The sequence below is a fragment of the Cebus imitator genome, unplaced genomic scaffold, assembly GCF_001604975.1.
Source record: "Cebus imitator isolate Cc_AM_T3 unplaced genomic scaffold, Cebus_imitator-1.0 Scaffold265, whole genome shotgun sequence".
Classification (NCBI taxonomy): domain Eukaryota; kingdom Metazoa; phylum Chordata; class Mammalia; order Primates; family Cebidae; genus Cebus; species Cebus imitator.
This window is the reverse complement of record NW_016107580.1, coordinates 2,097,548-2,104,033: the sequence shown is the minus strand read 5'-3', so window position 1 is coordinate 2,104,033 and position 6,486 is coordinate 2,097,548. Positions and strand designations below refer to the sequence as shown.

The window sequence follows — 6,486 nt, the reverse complement described above, 5'->3', positions numbered from 1 at the left end:
GGAAGGGAGGGAGGGAGGGAGGGAGGGAGGGAGGGAGGGGCTTAAAGTAGAGAGAAAGAGAGTGAAGAGGGTATCTTATTTTAAATAAGATGTTCAAGGATAACCATTATGATAAAGTAACATTTGAGTATACATCATGAAATTGGGAGCTAGAAATGCTAATCATATTTTTTCTAATACCCATTAAAATAAAAGTTATATACATTAAGGTATTTAAATATTTACAGAGTAAAGAATGTCTGTTCGTGTACCATATATTCTTAGCTAGTATATCACCAATGGTAAAAGCAGTATCCTTTCAGGAACACTGTTTTATGCCAAATAATAAAAGGAATACAAAGATTAAAGTCTAAGGGTACATTCAGATTGGAAAGAAGGAAGTAAAATTTTCTCCATTTGCAAATGGCATGATTTTCTATGTAGAAAATCCTAAGGATTCCACTAAAAAACCTATTAAGCTGGTGAGTGAGTTCAAGAAAGTGTGCGGGATACAAAATCAATATTAAAGATCAATTCTGAGCCAAGCGCAGTGACTCACTCTTGGAATCCCAGCACTTTGGGAGGCCAAGGCAGGCAGATCCCTTGAGGCTAGGAGTTTGAGATCAGCCTAGACAACATGGCAAAACTCCCATCTCTAATAAGATACAAAATTTAGCAAAGTGTGGTGGTGCATGCCTGTAATCCTAGGTACTTGGGAGGCTAAGGCACAAAAGTAATGAACCTGGGAGGCAGAGGTTGCTGTGAGCTAAGATCATGCCACTGCACTCCAGCCTGGGTGACAGAGCAACACTCTATCTCCCAAAAAAACTCAATTTTATTTCTATATACTAGCAATGAATAACCTGAAAATGAAATTAAGAAAATAATTCCATTAACAATAGCAGCAAAAATAATAAATCACTTAGAAATAAAAAAATAAAAGAAATGCAAGACACATAAACTGCAAATTATAAAACATCATTGAAAGAAATTAAAGACATAAAAAATAAAAAGATATACCATGTTCATAGATCAGAAAATTTAATATTGTTAAGATGGCAATTCTCCCTAAATTGATTTACACACTCAACGGAATATCCATCAAAATCCCAGCTAGCTTATTTTCAGAAATTGACAGGCTGATCCTAAAATTTTATGGAAATGCAAGGGATACAGGACAGCCAAAACAATCTTGAAAAAGAAGAACAAAGTTGGAAGTCTCAGACTTGCCAATTAAAAAACAAAATACTACAAAGCAACCAGGACAATGAAGTACTGACATAAGAATAGAAACAGAGATCAATAAAACAGAATCCAGATTCCAGAAATAATTCCTTACATTCATGGTCAACAGATTTTCAATAAGGATGCCTAGACAATTCATGGGGAAAGAAGAGTCTTTTCAAAAAACTGTGCTGAGAAAACTGGATATCCATATACAAAAGAATAAAGTAGGGTCCCACCACATACCATATTTTAAAATTAAGTAAAAATGTAATATAGCCCTAAATGTAAGAGCTACAATTACAAAAGCAAAGCTAGAAGAAAATAGAAGTAAATCTTTATGACATTGGATTATACAACAGTTTCTTACGCATAACACCAAAAGCATGAAAAAAACAAAAGAAAATAGTCATGAATTGTATTACGTCAAAATAAAGAACTTTTGTGCTGTAAGCAATACCATCAAGAAAGTGAAAAGACAGCCTAAAGAAAGGGGGAAATTTTTTGGAAATCATATATCTGCTAAGAAACTTGTATCCAGAATATATAAAGAATTCTTACAATTCAATAATAAAAAAGTAACACAATTAAAAAGTAGACAAAGGATTTGGCACAGAAATTCTCCAAAGATATAAACTTGGCCAATAAGCATATGAAACCATGCTCAATCTCATTAGTCATTAGGGAAATACAAATCAAAACCACAAGAGATATTACTTCACATCCACTATAATAAAAAAACAAAAAGGCAGATAAAAGCAAATGCTAGTAAGACTGTAGAGAAATTGGAACTCTCATTCTTTGCTGGTAGAAATGTAAAATGGCACAGCCACTCTGGAAAATAATTCAGTGGTTCCTCAAAAAGTTATACTCAGAGTTACCATATAAACCAGCATGACCCATTCCTACATATCTGTTCAGGAAAAATGAAAATATATGTCCACACAACCACTGGTACATAAATGTTCCTAAAAGAACTGCTCATAGTAGCCAAAAAGTGGAAATAACCCAAATGTCCATCAACTGATGATAAACAAAATGCAACAAAAATGCGGTATATATATCAATACAATGGAACATTACTCAGACATAAAAAGGAGTAAAGTACTGACACATTTTTACAACATGAATAAACCTTGATTCCGCTTTAGTAAAATATCCAGAATAGGCAAATCTATAGAGACAGAAAGGAAATAAACCAGGGGCTGCCTAGCACTGGTTGAGGGTAGCGGAATGGGACATGACTTATAGGAGCATGGGGTTTCTTTTTGAGGTGATAAAAATGTTCTGGAATTAGATAGTGGTAATGGTTGTGCAACTCTTGTGAATATATTAAAAACCATTACATTATATCAATGAATTTTACAGAATGTTAATTATATCTCAATATAGATGTTGAAACTTAAGAGCTAAATAAATCATTTTTAAGTGCCTTGGAGAGCAGGTGTGAGAGACAACACAACCAACACATCAAGCACATTTCCAATGTCAATGCGCACCATAGCCTAGGCAACCACCACCGTCACGGAAGCTGAACCGTTCACAAACAGTAGTTCTCTCACTTTGACTGGAATTCTCACAACACATTGACCAAAATGAAGTATATCTGGGTGTGAAAGTTAAACATATTTATTTATGGCCACTGATGACCTTAATCCTGGAGACCATCTTATTTATTACCTTGGTGCAAATAAGTGATTGGTTTTGATGATAAAAATAAGTCAAATCCTAATTCTTGATACCATTTATACTTCTTTCCTAATCTCAATATGAAATGTACTAGCTCTAATTTCTTTAACTTCGCATAAGCAATCAGTTGTGGTTTTGGTGATGGTGATAGGGAGCTGTATGGTTGCTAGAAAGACAGGGAGCAGCCAGTAGGCAGGGACTGATCGTCTGATGGTGACAACAATGAAACATCCCTCCAAGGTGAATACAGCAGATGCTTCTGGAAAAAGGAAACCAACTCTGAGCCTCACTTTTACCCTTCAGAATACAGAGTCAGTCCAGCTAACTTTTTTCTTTTTGTTAGAGATGGGTTTCTCTATGTTACCTAGATTGTTCTCAAACTCTTGGTCTCAAGTAATCCTCCTACCTCGGCCTCCAAAAGTGCTGGGATTACAGGCATGAGCCACTGTGCCTGGCCCTATAAATTTAAGTCTATATTAATGGCATAACATTTGTGATGGTGATGATGACAATGATAAAGTCAATCTTGTCCCCAGGGCATCTATGCACACTGGCTCTAGTGAGATACTCTCTACCTGCACCAGCCCAGTGCCAGGTTAAGTGCTTGGCATATCATATGGCTGTGTGTCCAACAGAGAAGGGAGAGACAAGGCAACCTCTGGACGTTTTCTCAGGCCATTTCTCAGGGTCCTCAGGAAGCACAGTGCTACAGGATCAACTTGCTAAGCATTGGCTTTCAACTGTAGCAATAACCAACACCACCCATGAAAACAACACTTGACCTGCTCCATCAGTTCCAGGGCAGGCCCTTGGAGAAAAGGCAAAAGATTTGTGGAATGACCAGAAACTGAAATATGTGGGAAAAAAAACATGATGAAAAACATATTCCTTCTTTCCCTGAATTTCTGCTTTTAGGAGGGTAGACTCACTGCTCTGAAATGCTATCATGTAGTTGCATATGAGAACACAGAGCCAACTTACTAAGAAAGAGAAATGTAGCTGACTCTGACATCTGGGTGGGCTAAAAAGAAAAATCCTGTGAAGATGTAACCAAGAAAGAAGCAGAACAAAATTGCTTCCAGGCCCATGACAGGGACAGTTAGTCACATCTCTTCAAGGGTGCAGCTGCCATTCTCAGAAGTGGCCTGGGAATTCAGGCATCTTGAGCCAGCACTGCTGAGAACCTCAGAAGGGCGCACTAGGTTAGAAGGACAGAGATGCCTACTTGCCAACCTCCCCACCAACTGCTCTCTCTGGCCCAGGTCTATCAGGGTCAGAGAATCATTTGGGACTTGAGGAACTGAAGGCCAGGCTAACCCTTTACACCCGAATCTCAGACTTGAGCACTCTCAGCATTCTGGCTTTGTGGGCCACAATATTTCTCTCCACCTCCTAAAAGCAGTCCCAGGCCCTCATTTATGCTTTCAGCCTGATACCCTGGCTAGTCAGGATGCAGGGAGAGAAGACACTCCTGAAGCAGAGGAAACGCCCATGGAAATGAAGCAGAGACACAAGCGTGATGAGAGGCGTCTTTACTAGTTCCCAGGCGGATCAATGGCAAAGTCCAGGCAGGAACTGCATGTTTAGAAAAGTAAATTGTTCAATTAGCATATACCATCAATCCAAAGTTCCTCAAAAACACAGATATGACAAATCATAGACAACTATCTATCTGAAGAGTTACGATCCAGAGAAGGGAATGGAATAAGGTACCTCTGGAACTTTTCTATAAACTGCATCTAGGCAAAGAGGCACAGTCGTAGGGCCCAAGGGGCAGTGGGAAAAACACCTGCCTTGAGTCCAGCCATGCCTCTGACAACTGCTAGTTATGTGACCTTGCTCCAGTGAGCTTCAAAGACTCACTTTGTCACTATAACAGCCATAATAGCAACATGACCTACCTCCCATGATTGCCCTGTCTGGCAATAGAAGCTTAATAAATGTTTGTTCTTCCAGATCATGCTTCCCTAGGTATTTGGAAGACAACCTCTCCATTCCCCAGCCTGAGTCATTTTTCAGATTCCCTAGTACTCATTCAATTCACTGACTCTACATCAAGCACTGTGCAAGGTGCTAGGATATTAACATGGAAAGTACACAGTCCCTGCCCTGGAGAAGCTAACAGTGAAGGGAAACGAGAAAGTAAAAAGTGGACTCCAGGAAGTCCTCATCAGGAGGTGACATTTGAATTTAGCCTTAATCTGTTACCCACAGTAAGGGGACCTAAGGAAAAGCAAAGGAGTATTTATTATGAGACACGCTGCTAGACTTTTTATACATGTAATGATAACAGCTAAAGTTACAAGCACCTCATGTGTATTAAGCCATTTAACCCTTTAACAACACTGTGAAGTGGCTACCGTTAATATTTCACAGGGCTAGCTATACTTCATCAAGGAAAGCAAGACAGAAAGCAGTGAACTAGCTTGCTCCAAGTCACACGGCTAGACAGGGGCAAGGCAGGGATTTGTGCCCAGGTGACCTGCCACAGTACCCTGACTCTGAGCCAGGACCCTGCACTGCCTCCAACTGTCTTCTAATTTAGTTCTCACCATTCTACAAGACAGTGATAATACAGTCTCATTTTTCTGATTAGGACATTTAAATTCAGAGAAATTAAATGACTGGCCCAAGATAACTCACCTAGTGAAGGAACAGAGCAGGAATGCAGACCCAGCTCTGTCTCACTTCGCTGTCCACTACTTTAACATTGATGGGATGCTTTAAAATGCATAGCATCAGGCCCCACCTCCCGAATGGGAATCTGTGGGGACAGGACCTAGGAATCTGCATTTTAGTATGCACTTTAAACCAAGCTTATACGCCCTTAAGTGCAAAAACTTATGTCCCACAGCATGTTCTCTAGGGACTTAGAGGGGTCACAACTCACCATTTCCCCAAGAATCTGCCTAGCTATGAACAGCTAAAAGATGGAAATTCAGCCCCTCTTCCTCCTCCCCCATCCCATTGGCTTCTTCCACCACGCAGAGGACCACTGACCCTCAACCACAAAAAAACACGCATATCACAGGATCCCACGAAAGCACTACCAATGGCTCATCTAAGCTCTGTTCAGTCTCCAGGTATGCTCCACCTTCCCGTATGCCAAAATGACTCTTCCTGCCACACACCATGGTAGCTAACAATCTCTTTGCTTGCTTTCTCCTCATTTTTCTAAACTCCTGGGAAAAAGCATTTATACCAGAAGTCATACGCTTGTGGTCTGCAGAAGCAAAAACATGTCTCATTTGGCCTTCCTTTAATTTTTAAATAATTTGAATTAGTTGTCAAACTTTGGAACGCAGGTGAGTACGAAGAAATATTCAGATTCTAGCTTCTTTTGAATAATGAGAAAATTTGCCATCACTGTGTGTACTCCTGTATGACAACAGTTGGCCAGCGCTGGCCCAGTTAGATGTGGCGGGCCCCCTCCACTGCAGCACTGTGCCTCCTCATCCATGGCCTCCTCCTAGTCTGTTCTACTCGGCTGCAACCTGACCTCCCAGCCAACAAGTAAGTGTCACGGCTCTCCAGCCTGTGTCCCAGTAGGAAGGGTTAGGAGGCACGGTGTTGGGAGCAGCCATACACAACACC

General features: G+C 40.3%; 1 protein-coding gene across 5 annotated transcripts in view; it reads right to left on the bottom strand.

Moving 5' to 3' along the window:
* The window catches only part of DENND2B (DENN domain containing 2B), a 179,376-nt gene that overhangs the window by 58,077 nt on the left and 114,813 nt on the right, over positions 1-6,486 (bottom strand). The gene's annotated exons all lie outside the window — the stretch shown is intronic.